Raw genomic sequence first — 17,889 nt, forward strand, 5'->3', positions numbered from 1 at the left:
ACAAGAAAACACAATCCTAAGTGCTATGAATAAAACCAAGTACAAATCTCTATATTAAACATCCATTTTATAAAAAAACAGGTTTTCAATCTGAGGCCATCTGGGGCTTAAAGATGACCAAGATATCTTTTCTGAATATCACAAACAGGACTTCACTTCCAGGCCAAGTAACCATCTGGTGACAATGGCTGGCCCTGGTTTGGTTGAACCTAGGACAGCAGCACAGCCTAGAGAACTCTTGTGGGGGAGGGATGGGTTCTGATTGGGGACAGGCTCAGGGGTTTTGGGTTGGGTGCCAGAGAAGGTCTCTGGTTATCACTAGGGTGGTACTTACATAGTTAAGAGCTCTGTCATTCATCAGTAGGCTATAGTACTTTTTAGGCAGTGCTCTGTATTTATAGGTATAATTCAAACACACACATGGGATAAATGGGAAAAGAAGATGAGAGAGGGGAATTGGTTTGGGGGATTTCTCCTCTTCTAGAGCCAGGGCCCCCTCATGCTGGGTGGGCACAAAGAATCAAGGAGGAGGAAAGAGTAAAAACTGTACCACATGATGAAGTGTTCTACCCTGGTTCCTCATTCTGGGGTTCCCAGAGTCACCCTCAATGTGGTATGATGTCATGGTTCTTTCCAAGTCTGGCCCCAGGGAACCTGCATTAAGCCATGGCTTCTCAGATATCTTAGTCAGTGGGAGCTTCTACTGGAAACTTGGGTTTTTACTAGGAGTTGGCAACTTTTCTAGTGGTCATGGAAAGAGTATACCTGGAGGGTCCACAGTAGAAGTGTCAGAAACTGAAGATAATATTTCTCTGCAATCAACCAGGTCTCTGATGATTGTGAACCCAGTTTTCTGTCCAGTTTCTCATGTGAAATCTAAAAGTGGTTCCTCTCTACCTCTCCAGACCTCCATTACCCAGGTTTCCAACCACCATATTCCTGGATACCAGAGGTACACCCTTCTCCTGGTTGACAATCACTCATTATCTCTGAGCATGGAGGGCTGCTCCAACACAGCTCTGAGAATCCAGAACACAGGCATCCTGCCTCTTTTTATTTCCCTTTGAGACCCAACCAGACAAGAGCCTGTTGTCTACAATCCTCAGCCCTCATCCCCTTGGCAACTGCATTCCCCAAAATCAATCATCCTGTGATCCTGAATCCAAATCTTATTTTGACCTTTGCTGTGTGGCCCCAGAGTTTAGAGATTGTGGCCTGGGAGCTTCCTGATGTGCCACATGATGCAGTGGCCCACAGCTGTGAAGTAGGAAGTAATAAATTCTGGAAGGATTCATTGAAAGGATTTTACCCCTCTGCATCCTGCAACTTGTTTGGGGCTACTCCTTCTGACTTCAGGAGGCTGACATCCCAACTAGTGGTCACATTTTCTCTCTTGGTCACAGACTTGATGCTGTGTCCAGAATGTGGAGAATGCTGTGGAGTTTGCTGAGTGAGGGTCTCCTGGTATGGAATTAGGTAGTAAGAAGCCACCCATATATGCATGCACAAAGAGGACCCCCAACCACATCCAGGAATATCCATACGTATCCTACTTTTACTCAGATTTAAGGTGTTCTGGTCCTTGGAATTATTCACACATATCAAGTCTTTGAGTATTTATTATGTGCCTGGCCTTATTCCAGGCACATGGAAGAGACATCGAACCAAACCAAGGTAACAAATCCTGCCCTGGTGGAACTTACCTTCAGATAGAAGACACAAACATTAATAATAACATGCCTGTAGTCAAAATTAGGAACATCGGAAAGTAGACTGATTTAGAGGGAAAAAAGCAAAGTAGGGAAGATGGGGGAGATGGTTATCACTTCTTTATGATTATCCTCAGCATAGGCTTTACTGTGAGGTGACACTTGGGCTCAGTCTGAAGGAGAAGGGTCAGTGAGCGCCGTACTTATGAGGGATGGGAATTTTTGACTCACTGAGGGTAGAACCAAAATCAAGGCATGTGAGCTGTAATATAGAGGAAAGGCTTCAGTTGGGGCTTTAGGCAAAGGAATGACTGGAACCTTTAGCTAAAGGGAAGCATCCTTGTTTTTATCCCAGGATTCAAGGCTGGTTCAACATATGCAAATCAATAAATGTAATTCACCACATAAGTAGAATTAAGGTCAAGAATCACATGACCATTTCCATAGATACAGGAAAAGGCTTTGATAAAATCCAGCACCCATTCATGTTAGAAATGCTGGAGAAACTAGTTATAAAAGGAAATTACCTAAACATTATAGAAGTTATTTATGACAAACTCAAGGCCTACATCATCCTATAGGAGAAAAACTGAAAGCTTTTTTTTTTTAAATCAGAAATGAGACAAGTTGTCCACTCTTACTGCTCCTATTCAACATATACATGAAACTCTAGCCAGAGCAATCAGGTAAGAAAAGGAAATTAAATAATATAAATAGGAAAAACATCAAATTATCTGTTTGTGGTTGACATGATCCTATATCTAGAAGACCCCCAAACTCCACCAGAATATTTCTAGAGCTGATAAGCAAATTCATCAAAGTAGCAAGATACTAGATAACATACATACATCAATAGTTTCCCAATACTCCTTTAATAAGAAAATGATCAGGAACACCATCCCTTTCACAATAACCTAAAAAAATATATACTTAGGAATAAATCTAAAAAGGAAGTGAAGATCTCTGTAATGAAAACTGAAAATCCTGAAGAAAAAAGTGAAGAAGACCTTAGGATTTGGAAAGATCTCTCATGTTTTTTGCTATACAGATGAAGTGGTATCTCCATTAAAACATCAGTGACCTTCTTCAAAGAACTAGAAAAAAAATAGTCCTGAAATTATTTTGGAAGGATACAATCAAGATTAGCCAAAGCAGGGTTTTTTTCCAAGATGGTGGAATAGAGGAGGTTGCTTTCCTGGTTGCTCTGTGGTGTGAAACCAAGAAAGCAGACAGGCAGCTTCTCTGCAAGGTGAGTGAAGAAAAAAGGGAGGGACTTTACGGGAACCTAAAACTGGACATTCAAAGCAGACCAGGGACACAAGAGGTTAGATATAATAAAGTAAGGGGGGAAAAACCCAAGGAGCACAGCAGCTGCAGTGGCCAGGCCAAAAACACCAGCCAGAGAGTTTCCTCCATGAGCATAGTAGAGGGAAATGGAAATTAAAGGAACCCACATTTTTGGGAGGCCTGAGGCAGAGAATATGGAGCATTTAGAGATCACGGACATTACCCAACAAACCTGAAATTTGTACTGCATAATTTCCATGTGCAATAGATGATGTGCCATCATCTCTCCCGGTGAATGAAGGACAAATGAAAAAATACTTTTGCAGCCATGGAATGGGGGCTGGCAGTACAGGGGGCCCAATTCTTGGCAAACCTGAGTTTGGCCTAAAAAACAGGCCCAGTAAACACACATTGCATGACATAGAGTGTGCTTAAGTGACCAGGAGAAGTCAAATGTGGAAAGAGGTTTACACAGGGGACAACTGGTGGTGGAAACCCACCTGGCCCTACCCTTCTCCCTCCAATCCAACTGCTTGCAGAACTGGCTGGGAAAGACAAAAAAATCTGTCTGGGAACTCAGAGGGCAGGGGCAGAAGAGATTGGAGGCTGAACCCAAGATCAGGAAATATGGAGAACAGGAAATAGTAGGAACTATTTAGTGCTGTATATTGTTTGCATTGGTCATTGTTATTATTTGTCTCTGCCTAAACAGTGAGGTAGTGGAAACCTTCAGGGACAGTATAAGTCCACAGGTAGAAACTCTCCTGCCTCAGATACATAACATTACATGGGTGGACACAAAAACAGTATGAAAAAGCAAGGGAACAATTTGTCTCAAACAAACCAAGATACTTCAATAACAGAATCCATTGGCACCAAAGTGGAAAAAATGTCAAAGAAGGAGTTCAGAACTTTCATAGTTAAACTGATCTGTGAAGTAAAGTTTTGTATAAGAAATGAATCAGACAGAAAATACAGGAAGTGAAAAATCACTTCAATGACAAGGCAGAGATTTGGGGGAGGAAAAAGCAGAAATCCTTGAAATGATGGAAACAATAAACCAAATTAAAAATTCAGTAGAAAGTATCACAAACAGATTAGTTCACTTGGAAGACAGAACCTCAGGCAATGAAGACAAAATATATAATCTTGAAAACAGAGTCAACCATGGAGAGATATTAAGAAACCATGAACAGGACTTTCAAGAACTATGGAATAACATTAAAAGACCAAATTTTTCAGGATAGATGAATGCACAGAGATACAAAATAAAAGAATGCAAATCTTTTCAATGAAATAATATCAGAAAATGTCCCAAACTTAAAGAATGAAATGGAAAATCAAATTAAGAGGCTTAAAGAACCCCCAAGTGTACAAAATTACAACATAGCCACACCAAGTCACATTATAATGAAAATGCCTAGCATACAGAATAAGAATAGAATATTTATTTATTTATTTATTTATGCTTTTTAAAAATTTTATTTGTTTTAATTAGTTATACATGACAGTAGAATGCACTTATATACTTTGATATATCATACATATGTGGGATATAATTTCTCATTTTTCTGAGTAAACATATTGTAGAATCACATTGGTCATACAGTCACATACATACATAAACTAATAATGTCTGTTTCATTCTATTGTCTTTCTTATCCTCACATCTACTGCCTTTCTCTCTTTTCACTTCCCTCTATCTAATCTAAGGTAACAGTGTTTTTTGTTTGTTTGTTTGTTTGGTTGGTTTTTTGTTTTGCATTACAGTTCTTTTTTAAAAAATTATTTATTTATTTATTTATTTATTTATTTTGCATTACAATTCTTAAAAATTAATAATGTATTAAGAATAGAATTTTTAAAGTCCATGAAAGAAAAATATCAGATTATATATAGGGGGAAACCAATTCAGATCTCATCTGATTTCTCAACCCAGAACTTTAAAGCTAGGAGGTCCTAGGAAAATATACACCAAGCTCTGAAAGAAAATGGATGCCAACCAAGAATCTTATATCTAGCAAAATTAAGCTTCATATTTGAAAATGAAATAAAAACCTTTCACAATTAACAAAAGCTAAAATAATTCACAACTAGAAAGGCTGAAGTACAGAAAATTATTAATAAAATATTCCATGAAGATAAAAAAAATTGAAAACCAGCAAAGAGAGGAACTACACTAAAGGAATCAAGGGAGAAACTAATTCAAATTAAAAACTAGAAATCAAGCAAAATGACCAGGAATACAAATCAAATAATAATAACTTTGAACATTAATGACCTAAAATCATCAATCAAAAGACATAGATTGATTAAAAAACAAGACCCCAAAATATGTTTTCTCCAAGAGACTCACCTCATAGGCAAAGACATCCACAGATTGAAGGTAAAAGTATGGGAAAAAAACATATCACTCACATGGATCACATAAACAAGCAGGGATTTCCATTCTCATATCAGATAAAGTGGACTTTAAGACAATTTTAATCAGAAGTGACAAAGAAGGACATTTCATACTGTTCAAGGGAATTATACATTAACAAATCATAACAATCATAAATATTTTTGCCCCAAATAATGGAGTATCTATGTACACCGAACAAACCCTTCTCAATTTCAAGGATCAAATAGACTACAATTCAATAATACTGGATGATTTTAACACAACTCTTTCAATACTGGATAGATCTTTCAAACAAAAATTAAAGCAAGAAACTATACAGCTAAATAATACAATAAATAATTTAGGGTGAGTGGACATATGTAGAATAGTTCATCTATCAACAAGTGAATACACATTCTTCTCAGCAGCACATAAATCCTTCTCTAAATAGACCATATGTTATGTCACAAAGCAAGACTCTTAGCAAATACAAAAAGTAGAGGTAGTACCCTGCATTCTATCAGATCACAATGAAAAAATTAGAAATAAATTATAAAATAATAGAAGCTACTCTAACACTTGGAGACTAAATAATACACTATTGAATGATGAATGGATAGCAGATAAATCAGGGATAAAATAAAAATACTTAGTGGTACATGAAAACACTGATAGAGCATATCAAAATCTATGGAACACTTTGAAAGTTGTGCTAAGAGGAAAGTTCATTGCACTGAGCAAATTCATTAAAAGAATAGAAAGTGAACAAATAAATGAGCTAATATTGTACCTCAAAGGCCTAGAGAAAGAACAAATCAACATCAAAAGCAGTAGAAGACAGGAAATAAATAAAATAAGAGTTGAAATCAAGGAAATTGAAACAAAAGAATTTTAAAAATTGACAAAGTAAGAAGTTGGTTCTTTGAAAAAAATCGATAAAATTGATAAACCTTTAGTCATGCTAACAAAAAGAAAGAGAGAGAAAACTCAAATCACTAAAATTCATGGTAAAAAAAGAATATATCATGACAGACAAGTGAAATACAGAAGATAATCGGAAACTTATTAAGAAAATTTATACTCCAACAAAATAGAAAATCTTGAAGTTATTGGCAAACTTCTAGACACACATGACCTACCAAAACTTAATCAGAAGAACATACACAATTTAAACAGAACAATTTTGAGCAATGAAATAGAAGATGCCACCAAAAGCTTACCATCAAGAAAAGCCCAGGACCAGATGGATTCTCAACCAAATTCTACAAGATCTTCAAAGAAAAATTGCAGAGTTTCTGTTCTCACAACTAAAAGGCTCAGGGGTTACTAAAGTTGAACTGGGCTAATTGGGTTACATGAAATAACCACACAAGAAACACAAATACCTTTTTCATTGGGGTCACTGTGACGGCTCCTCTGACCTTAAGGGTCCACAGGAAAAGAGAGAGCTAGAGCACATGCTGACCCCTTTTATTGAGGAGAAGCTATTCAAATAAGGCAAGGGGTCACATTTCAAGGGGCTGAGTCTTATCTTCATGATGTTCACTGTCAGCAAGTTGACTAACACCTGGGTAGGTCACACCCAAGGGCACAGTAAGAGAAGGGGACACACACAAGGCACTTCCATGAAAGATTTTACCCTAAATAGGGCAAGAGGTTATATTACAAAGGAACAGGTGAGTGTAGCTCCACCCATGGGGCTGTAGCAAGAGACACCTATGCATAAGACACGATCCCTTGAACCCAAAAAGGGTGGGGAAAGTTCTGCCACATTTCTGTGACTGAGCACCTCAGAACCCAGCCAGGGAGTCTGACTCAGTCACATGCAAGGTTGGTCTCCCACAAATAATTAATACCAATACCAATCATTACATAAAACAGAAAAGGAGGGAACCCTTACAAAGTCATTTTATGAAGCTAGTATAACTCTGATACCAAAACCAAAAGCAGGCACATCAAGAAAAGAAAACTTCAAATAGCCAATCTCCCTGATGAGCAAAGCTAAAAAAAATTCTTAATAAAATTCTGGCAAATCACATACAAAAATATATCAAAAAGATAATGCACCATGATCAAGTGGGGTTTATCCCAAGGATGTAATGTTGGTTCAACATACAGTAATTATAAATGTAATTCCTCACATCAATAGACTTAAAGTCAAGAATCATATGATCATCTCAGTAGATGCAGAAAAATCATTTGAAAAATACACCACCCCTTATGTTCAAAACACTAGGAAAAATAGGGATAGTAGGAGCATTCCCCAACATTATAAAAGTTGTATATGTTAAATCAAAGGCCAACATCATTCTACATGGAGAAAAGATGAAAGCATTCCCTCTAAAAACTGGAACAAGACAAGGATTCCAGTTTTTAGAGGGAATTCACCACTTTTATTCAACATTATTTTTGAAACTCTAGCCAGAGCAATTAAGCAGAAAAGAGAAATTAAAGGGATAAAAATAGGAAAAGAGAAACTCAAACTACCCCTATTTGCCAACAATATGATTCTATATTTAGAAAATTTAGAAAATTTCACCAGAAAACTATTAGAACTAATAAACTAATTCAGCAAAATAGAAGGATATAAATTCAACACACATAAATCAAGTGCATTCCTATACATCAGTAATGAATCTACTGAAAGAGAAATTAGGAAAACTACTTCATTAACAATGGCTTCAAAAAATATTTGGTAATCAATCTAACAAAAGAGATTAAAGACCTCTACAATAAAAACTACAGAAGACTAAAGAAATAAATTGAAGATACCCTTAGAAGATGGAAAGATCTCCCATGCTCTTGGATAGGCAGAATTAATATTTCAAAATGGCCACACTACCAAAAGCATCATACAGATTTAATGCAATTCTTATTAAAATTCCAATGACATTCTTCATAGAAATTGATAAAACAATTATGAAATTTATTTGGAAAAATAAGAGACCCAGAATATCCAAAGCAATCCTTAGTAAGAAAAGTGAAGCAGAAGCCATCACAATAACAGATCTTAAATTATACTACAGACCAAAAAAAGTAACAAAATTGGCATGGAATTGACACCAACTGACATGAAGACCAATAGTACAGAATAGAAGACACAGAGACAAATTTACATAAATATATTTATCTTATACCAGACAAAGGCACTAACAACATACATTGATACATTGGAGAAGAGAGCCTCTTCAACAAATGGTGCTGGGAAAATTGGAAATTCATATGGAGCAAAATCAAACTAAGTGCCTATCTCTCATCTTACATAAAAATGAACTCAAAGTGGATCAAGTACTTAGGCACTAGACCAGAGACCCTGAACCTTATAGAAGAAAAAGTAGGTCCAAATCTCCACCATGTCAGCTTAGGAACTGATTTCATTAACAAGACTCATAAAGCAGAAGAAGTAAAATCAAGAATCAAGAAATGGGATCAAACTAAAAAACTTCTTCTTGGCAAAGGAAACAATCAATAACATGAAGAGAGAGCCTAAAAAATGGGAGAAAAACTTTGCCACCTGCATCTCAGATAGAGCATTAATCTCCAGGATAAATAAAGAACTTAAAAAAAGCCCCCAAAAAATTACCCAATCAATGATTGGAAAAAGAAATTGAACTCATTCTTCAGAGAAGAAGCAATACAATTGAACAACAAATATGTGAAAAAATATTCAATATCTCTAGGAATTAGAGAAATGCAAATCAAAACTACATGGAGATTCCATCTCACTCCAGTCAAAATGACAACTATTAAGAATACAAACAACAACAAATGTTGGCAAAGATGTGGGGGGAAAGTCCACTCATACATTGCTAGTGGGACTGCAAATTGGTGCAACTACTATGGAAAGCAATATGGACATTCTTCAGAAAACTTGGAATGGAACAACAATTTGACCCAATTATCCCACTACTTGGTTTATACCCAAAGGATTTAAAATCAGCATACTACAATAACACAGTCACATCAATGTTTATAGCAGTTAAATTCATAGTAGCTAAAGTATGGAACCAACCTAGGTGTCCTTCAGCAGATGAATGGATAAAGAAATCATGGAATATATACACAATGGAATATCTCTTAGCCTTAAAGAAGAATGAGATTATTGCATTTGAAGGTAAATGGATGGAATTGGGGAATATCATGCTAAGTGAAATAAGCCAATCCCAAAGAACCAAAGGCTGAATATATTCTCTGTTATTTGGATGCTAATTGATAATAACAGTGGGGATCTAGTGAAGAATAGAAGTACTTTGATTAGACAGAGAGGAGTGAAGGGAGGTGATCCTTCATGATAGAAGAATGATAGAAGAATGAATCAGACTTGATTACTCTATATGCATATATGATTTTATGAGTGGTGTAACTCTACATCATGTACAACCAGAAGAAAGAGAAGTTATACTTCATCTATGTATGATGTACATTCTACTGTAATGTATAACTAATTAGAACAAATTTAAAAAGTTAAAAAGAGACTAGCCAAAGCAATGTAAGCAAAAGAAAACTGTTCTCAAATTATTCAACAAAGCCATAGTAATAAAACATCATGGTATTGGCATAAAAACTGACATGAAGAAGAATGGAATAGAGTAGAAGACACAGAACAGAACCCCCAGAGATATAGTCATCTGATACTTGACAAAGGTGCCAAAAACATGCATCAAAGAACAGATAGCCTTTTGAAGAAATGCTGTGGGAAAAACTGGATATGCATATATAGAAGAATCAAACTAGACCCTTATATTTCACTGTGCATAAAAATCAACTCAAGAGCTGTGGCTGTGGCTCAGTTTTCGTGCACTTGCCTGTCACATGTGAGGCACTGGGTTCAAGTCTCAGCATGGCATATGAATAAATAAAAATAAAGGTCTATCAACAATTAAAAAATATTAAGGGGGAATCCAAGATGGTGGGCCAGAGGGAGGCAGCATTCTGTGTCTCTGTGACCCAGGTCTCAACAAGTGGGAATACTGCTTCTCTGAGAGCTATAGAGGACATCTTTACAATTGCTTTCACTCAGAAATCACCAGCACTATGCCCTGAGGCAGGGCTCTGGGCCTCAGCATGAGTGCCTTAGGAGGATCATCTATCAGCACTGATGCAGAACTCTCAGACACTACTCCACTCCCACACAGGACACTCAACTGCTACCTACTCACAGGAACTCCAGATGCCACTCTCCTGTGGACCCCCATCTACCAATGAGGGGCTCCCCTGATTGCCTCCATCTTGAGAATTGACCTCACAGCTACAATCATAGTCTCCTATGTGGAAATCTGGAGCCATCTCACAGGCTCTGAAGGAAGTCAAAGCCACTATACTGAATGCCACAGAGCTCATCTCTGAACACATCACACAACACCATCACCTGGCTCACTCCACCCCACCAGACACCCCAGTGCTGGAAGCAGACTGTATCCATCTTGGTTCACCTTCCTCACCATATTTGGTGGGGACAGCTCCCAGGTCAGAACTCCAGCTGTTCAGGTACCTGGTTTCCAACACCCCTCTCTCCCCAGCAGTGGTAATCCAGTACAGTAACTGCCCAACACAAAACATCTCTCAGTTGGGTGGGTATGCAGTGCAACAAGAGCTGTGCCCACGGGTGCCCAGTGAGAGAGTTCCCTCAATTGGGAACTGCTAAGGGAAATGGAGCAAAAGTTTGGAGACTAACAGAGACCAGGAATTGGGAAGTCTTCAGGGAAGGTAGAGAGATTGGACTGGGTGCTCAACTCATATGAGTGGACCCAAAAAGAGACCCTTAATGTGCAGCCTCCCTTCAGGAACTGGTGGGTGTCACTCCTTGCTTCCAGGTGCCCTGCACCAGAACCTGTCCTCCTACCCTGGTTACCTTTACTGTCCTGAGGGCAGAGATACCAGCTAACAACAGACAACCACATCTATTGAATTATAAGGATAGCAGGAAAGCAACAGATCTCTAAAACTAGCAACAATCCTGGTTTCTTCCTTCAATAATTTTTTTTCCTTTTTTTCTTCTTTCCCTGCTATCCTCCCACCCTCACATCCCCAATATATGTAAAATCAAGAACCTTGCATGAATTAGGATTTTGAAAACTGGGACATCTGAATAATATCATATAGAGGTGTTGTATATTCTCTTTTTCTTCTTCTTTTATTTTTCTTTTCCCCTCCAATTTTTCCTATTTTAACAACCTTTACTTTTCTAAATACATATGTGTGTTTGTTTTATGTACTCTACTGGCTTCCAATGTACTTGTCTGCCCAAAACTACTTCTTGTCTATTCTCTTGTTACTAACCCTCTTCATAAGATTTCTTTTTTACACTCCCTAAGATATACTAACTCTATATCCTCACATCCTACCTCCTCAGCACATCATTTTATGCCTCACCGCCAGTTCATTGTCCACCATCAGAAACTGTAAACCTTTTACAAACCTACTGATTATATTATAGATGATAATTGAATCTGACATTTCTGTACATTGTGACCAAACTGTAAATGTCTTAATAGCAACAAATTGTTCATAGATGATATATTGTTGATATTGGGAACTGTTAACATTGTCCTTCCCCACAAAGGAGAGGCTTTGGAACCCTACAGGAGCACTACAAACCTATAGGGTAAAAACAATAACAACCCAAACCCACAAAGTGAGAAGGGAAGACACATGAACAACATAAAAAGACAAGGAAAGAAAGTGCCCCAAACAAATCAAGACACCACTTTATTGGAATCCATGGCCAGCACAGCAGAAGAAATTACAGAGAAGGAGTTCATGATGTACATGATTAAACTGTTCTGTGAACTGAAGAAAGATATAAGAGAGTAAATACAGGGAGCAAAAGATCATTTTGATAAGAAGCTACCTAAAAAATACAGGAAGCAAAAGATCACCTCAACAGGGAGATAGAGGTTCTGAAAAAAAGAAAGACCAAACAGAAATCCTTGAAATTAAAGAAGTAATAAACCAAATTAAAAGTTCAATTGAAAGCATCACCAACAGAGTAGATCACTTGAAAGATAGGACAATGAAGACAAAATATAAAATCTTGAAATGAATGTAGCCCACACAGTGAAAATGGTAAGAAACCATGAACAGAACATTCAAGAAATATGAGATAGCATAGAGAGACCAAATTTAAGAGTTATTGAGATATAGGAAGGCATAAAGTTTCAAACAAAAGGAATGAACAATCCATTCAATGAAATAATATATTTTAAAAAAACTTTCCAAACATAAATATTGAATTGGAAATCAATTTCAAGAAGCTTACAGGACAGTAAATGTACAAAAATCACAACAGATCCACACCAAGGCACATAAAATGAATAAGGAGAGAATATTAAAAGCCACAAGAGAAAGGAATCAGATTACATATAGGGGGAAACCAATTAGGAAAACAGCAGATTTTTCAACCCAGATCCTGAAAACTAGAAGATCATGGAAAAACATATGTCAAGTTCTGAAAAAAAATGGATGTCAACCAAGAATCTTGTACCCAGCAAAATTAAGCCTTAGATTTGATGATGAAATAAAAACTTTTCATGATAAACAAAAGTTAAAATAATATGCAGCTAGAAAATTGACACTACAAAACATCCTTAGCAAAATATTGAATGAAGAGGAAACAAAAACAATAAAGAAAACCAGCAGAGGGAGGTAGTACCCTAAAGGAAAAACCAAAGAAGAAAACAAATCAAGTTAAAAAACAAACAAACAACAACAAAAACAAATATGGCTGGGAATTCAAATCATGTCTCAATAGTAACCCTGAATGTTAATGGCCTAAACTCAGCAATCAAAAGACATAGGTTGGCAGATTAGACTTAAAAAAAATAACCAACAACATGCTACATCCAGGAGACTCATCTGATAGGAAAAGATATACACAGACTAAAAGCAAAAGGTTGGGGAAAATCATACCGCTCACATGGACTATGGAAGCAAGCAGGAGTTTCCATCCTCATATAAAATAAAGTAGACTTGAAGCCAAATTTAACCAAAAGTGATGAGATGGGCATTTCATACTGCCCAAGGGAACCATACACCAACAAGACATAACAATTATAAATATATATGCCCCCCCCCAAATGGAACAGCTGTATTTATCAAACAAATTCTTCTCAAGTTCAAGAGTCAAATTGACCACAATATGATAATCTTGGGTAATTTTAACATAGCTCTCTCACTATTGGATAGATCTTCCAAACAAAAGTAAAATAAAGAAACTATAGATCTCAGTTAAACAACCAATAACTTTTACTTAACTGACATATATAGAATATTTCATCCTTCATTAAGTGAATACACTTTCTTCTCAGCAGCACATGTACCCTTCTCTAAATCAGACCATATAATATGCCACAAAGCAACTATTAACAAATACAAAAAAGTAGAGATACTACCCTGTATTTTATCAGATCATAATGGAAGGAAATTAGAAATAAATGACAAAATAAAAAATAAAGATTACTCCAAAACTTGGAGACTAAACAACATGCTATTGAATGAACAATGGGTTGCAAAAGACATCAAGGAGAAGATTAAAACATTATTAGAGGTAAATGAGAACATAGACACAACATATTGAAATCTTTGGGACACTATGAAAGCAGTACTAGGAGGAAAGTTCATTGCATGGAGTTCATTTCTTAAAAGAAGAAAAAGTCAACAAATAAATGACTTAACATTATATAATAAAGCCATAGCAAAAGAAGAACAAATCAACACTAAAAGCAGTAGGAAACAGAAAATTTAAGCTGAAATCAAGAAATTAAAACAAAAGAAACAATTGAAAAAATTGACAAAACAAAAAGTTGGTTCTTTGAAAAAATAAATAAAATTGACAGATCCTTAGTTATGCTAAGAGAAAACTCAAATTTCTAACATACATGATGAAAAAGGTAATATCACAACAGACACTACATAAATACAAAGGATAATTAGAAATTATTTTGAAAACTTGAACTCCAATAAAATAGAAGATATTGAGGGCACTGACAAATTTCTTAAGTCATATGATTTGCCAAAATAGAATCAGAATGATATACACAATTTAGACAGATCAATATCAAGCAATGAAATAGAAGATGCCATCAGAAGCCTACCAACTAAGAAAAGCCCAGGACCAGATGGATATACTGCTGAGTTCTACACGACCTTTCAAGAATAACTAATACCTATACTTTTCAATTTATTTCAGGAAATAGAAAAGGAGGGAGCAATTCCAAACACATTCTATGAGGCCAATATCACCCTTACTCCAAAACTAGACAAAGACACATCAAAGAAAGAAAACTTCAGACCAATATCTCTCATGGACATAGAGGCAAAAATTCTCAGTAAAATTCTGGCAAATCGAATACAAAAACATATCAAAAAGATTGTGCAACACGATCAAGTGGGATTCATCCAAGGGATTCAAGTTTGGTTCAACATACGGAAATCAATAAACGTAATACATCACACCAATAGACTCAAAGAATCATATGATCATCTAAATAGATGAAGAAAAAGCATTTGACAAAATACAGCACTCATTCATGTTTAAAACACTAGAAAATTTAGGATTAACAGAAACTTATCTCAACATCGTACAGGCTATGTATGCTAAGCCCCAGTCCAACATCATTCTAAATGAGGAAAAATTGAAGGCATTCCCTCTAAAAACTAGAACAAGACAGGGATGCCCTCTTTAACCACTCCTATTCAACATAGTTCTTGAAACACTGGCCAGAGCAATTAGACAAAAGAAATTAAAGGTATACACATAGAAAAAGAAGAAGTTAAATTAGCATTATTTGCTGATGATATGATTCTATACCCAGAAGATGCAAAAAGTTCCACCAGAAAACTTTTAGAACTGGTAAATGAATTCAGCAAAGTAGCAGGATATAAAATCAACACATATAATCAAAGGCATTTCAATATATTAGTGACAATTCCTCTGAAAGGGAACTGATGAAAACTACCCCATTTACAATAGCCCATTTACAATATTTTTTCATAGAAAAAATAAATAAATAAATAAATAAATAAAATACTTGGGAATCAACTTAATGAAAGAGGTGAAAGATTTATGCAGTGAAAACTACAGAACCCTAAAGAAAGAAAGCAAAGAAGACCTTAGAAGATGGAAAGATCTATCTTGCTCTTGGATAGGCAGAATTAATATTATCAAAATGACCATACTACCAAAAGCACTGCACAGATTTAATGCAATTATGATCAAAATTTCAATGGCATTCATCATAGAAATAAAAAAAATCAGTTACAAAATTCATCTGGAAAAATAAGAGACCCAGGAAAGCTAAAGCAATACTTAGCAGGAAGAGTGACGCAGATGGCATCACTATCCCAGACCTTGAACTATACTACAGAACAATAGTAATAAAAACAGTATGGTATTGGCACCAAAACAGACTAGTAGACCAATGGTACAGAATAGAGGACACAGAGACTAATTCACAAAATTACAATTATCTTTTATTAGACAAAGGTGCCAAACCATACATTGAAGAAAAGATAGCATCTTCAACAAATAGTGCTGGGAAAACTAGTAATCTATACGCAACAAAATTAAATTAAACCTCTATCTGTCACCATGCACAAAACTCAATTCAAAGTGGATCAAGGACCTAGGAATAAAACCAGAGAGCTTGTCTCTAATAGAAGAAAAAATAGGCCCTAATCTTCATCATGTTGAATTAGGCCCCAACTTCTTTAATAAGACTTCTATAGCACAAGAATAAAAAAACAAAGAAAGAATCAATAAATAAATCAATAATCAATAAATAAAATGGATTCAAACTAAAAAGTTTCTTCTCAACAAAAGAAACAATCTGTGAGGTGAATAGAGAGCCTATATCTTGGGAACAAATTTTTACTCCTCATATATCAAAGCACTAATCTCTAGGGTATATAAAGAACTCAAAAAGGTAAGCACCAAGAAGAAGAAAAAGAAGAAGAAGAATAAGAAGGAGGAGGAGGAGGAGAAGGAGGGGGAGGAGGAGGAGGAGGAGAAGAAGAAGAAACAAATAACCCAATAAACAAACGGGCCATGGACCTGAACAGACACTTCCCAGAAGATGATATACAATCAATCAACAAATATATGAAAAGATGTTCATCATTTCTAGCAATTAGAGAAATGCAAATCAAAACTACTCTAAAATTTCATCTCACTCCTCTCAGAACAGCAGCTATTATGAAGACAAACAACAATAAGTGTTGGTGAGGATGTGTGGAAAAATGTACACTCATATATTGCTGGTAGGACTGTAAATTGGTGCAGCCAATATGGAAAGCAGTATGGAGATTCCTTGGAAATCTGGGAATGAAACCACCATTTGACCCAGCTATCCCACTCCTCGGTCTAAACCCAAAGGACTCAAAATCAGCATCCTACAGGAACACAGCCACATCAATGTTTATAGCAGCACAATTCACAATAGCTAAACTGTGGAGCCTACCTAGATGCCCTTCAGTAAATGAATGGGTAAAAACAAATGTGGCATATATATACAAATGGAATATTACTCAGCAATAAAAGAGAATAAAATCATGGCATTTGCAGGTAAATGGATGAGATTAGAGAAGAAAATGCTAAATAAAGTTAGCCAATGCCAAAAAAAAATGCTGTATGTTTTCTCTGATATAAGGAGACTGATTCATAGTGGGGTAGGGAGGGGAGCATGGGAGGAATAGACGAACTCTAGATAGGGCAGAGGGATGGGAGGGGAAGGGAGGTGGCAGGGGGTTAGAAAGGATGGTGGAATGTGATGGACATCATTATCCAAAGTACATGTATGAAGACACAAATTGGTGTGAATATACTTTATATACAACCAGAGATATGAAAAATTGTGTTCTCTATATATAATATATATGTAATATAATATATGAGCTCTATATATGCTCATATATGTAATATAAATTGTAATGCATTCTGCTGTCATATAGAGAATAAATCCATAAAAAGATAAAAAATCAACTCAAAGTGAATGAAGTCCCAGAAACTTTGCAATAGCTAGAAGAAAATTTTGACTCAACATTACAGTGTTTTGGCTCAGGCACTGACTTCCTTAACAAGACTCCTTAAGCTCAAGAAATAAAAATCAGAATCAAGAAGTGGGATAGCTCTTTGATTTTAAATGATCCTAATGCAGTTTACTTGAGACCCAGATAGTATTAGGAGCAGGAATGTCAGATCATCAGGCTGTTGTAATTAAAGTGCCACAACTGGGTGGCTTATAAGCAGCAGAAATCTCGTTCTCACTGTCTGGTGCCTGAATTCCAGCTCTAGGTGCTGATCAACTCCATGTCCAGTGACAGCAACTTCCTCATAGAAAACCCTCTTCTCACTATGTCCTCACATGGCAGAAGGGACACAGCAGATTTCTGGGTTCTGCTTCATGAGGGCCCTAATCCCATTCATGAAATCTCTGCCTCCATGACCTCATAACCTCCAAATGCCCCACTTTGATATACTATCTCATTTGATATTAGAATAACAGAAATGCTTGG

The sequence above is a fragment of the Urocitellus parryii genome, chromosome 8, assembly GCF_045843805.1.
Source record: "Urocitellus parryii isolate mUroPar1 chromosome 8, mUroPar1.hap1, whole genome shotgun sequence".
NCBI classification, from domain to species: Eukaryota; Metazoa; Chordata; class Mammalia; order Rodentia; family Sciuridae; genus Urocitellus; species Urocitellus parryii.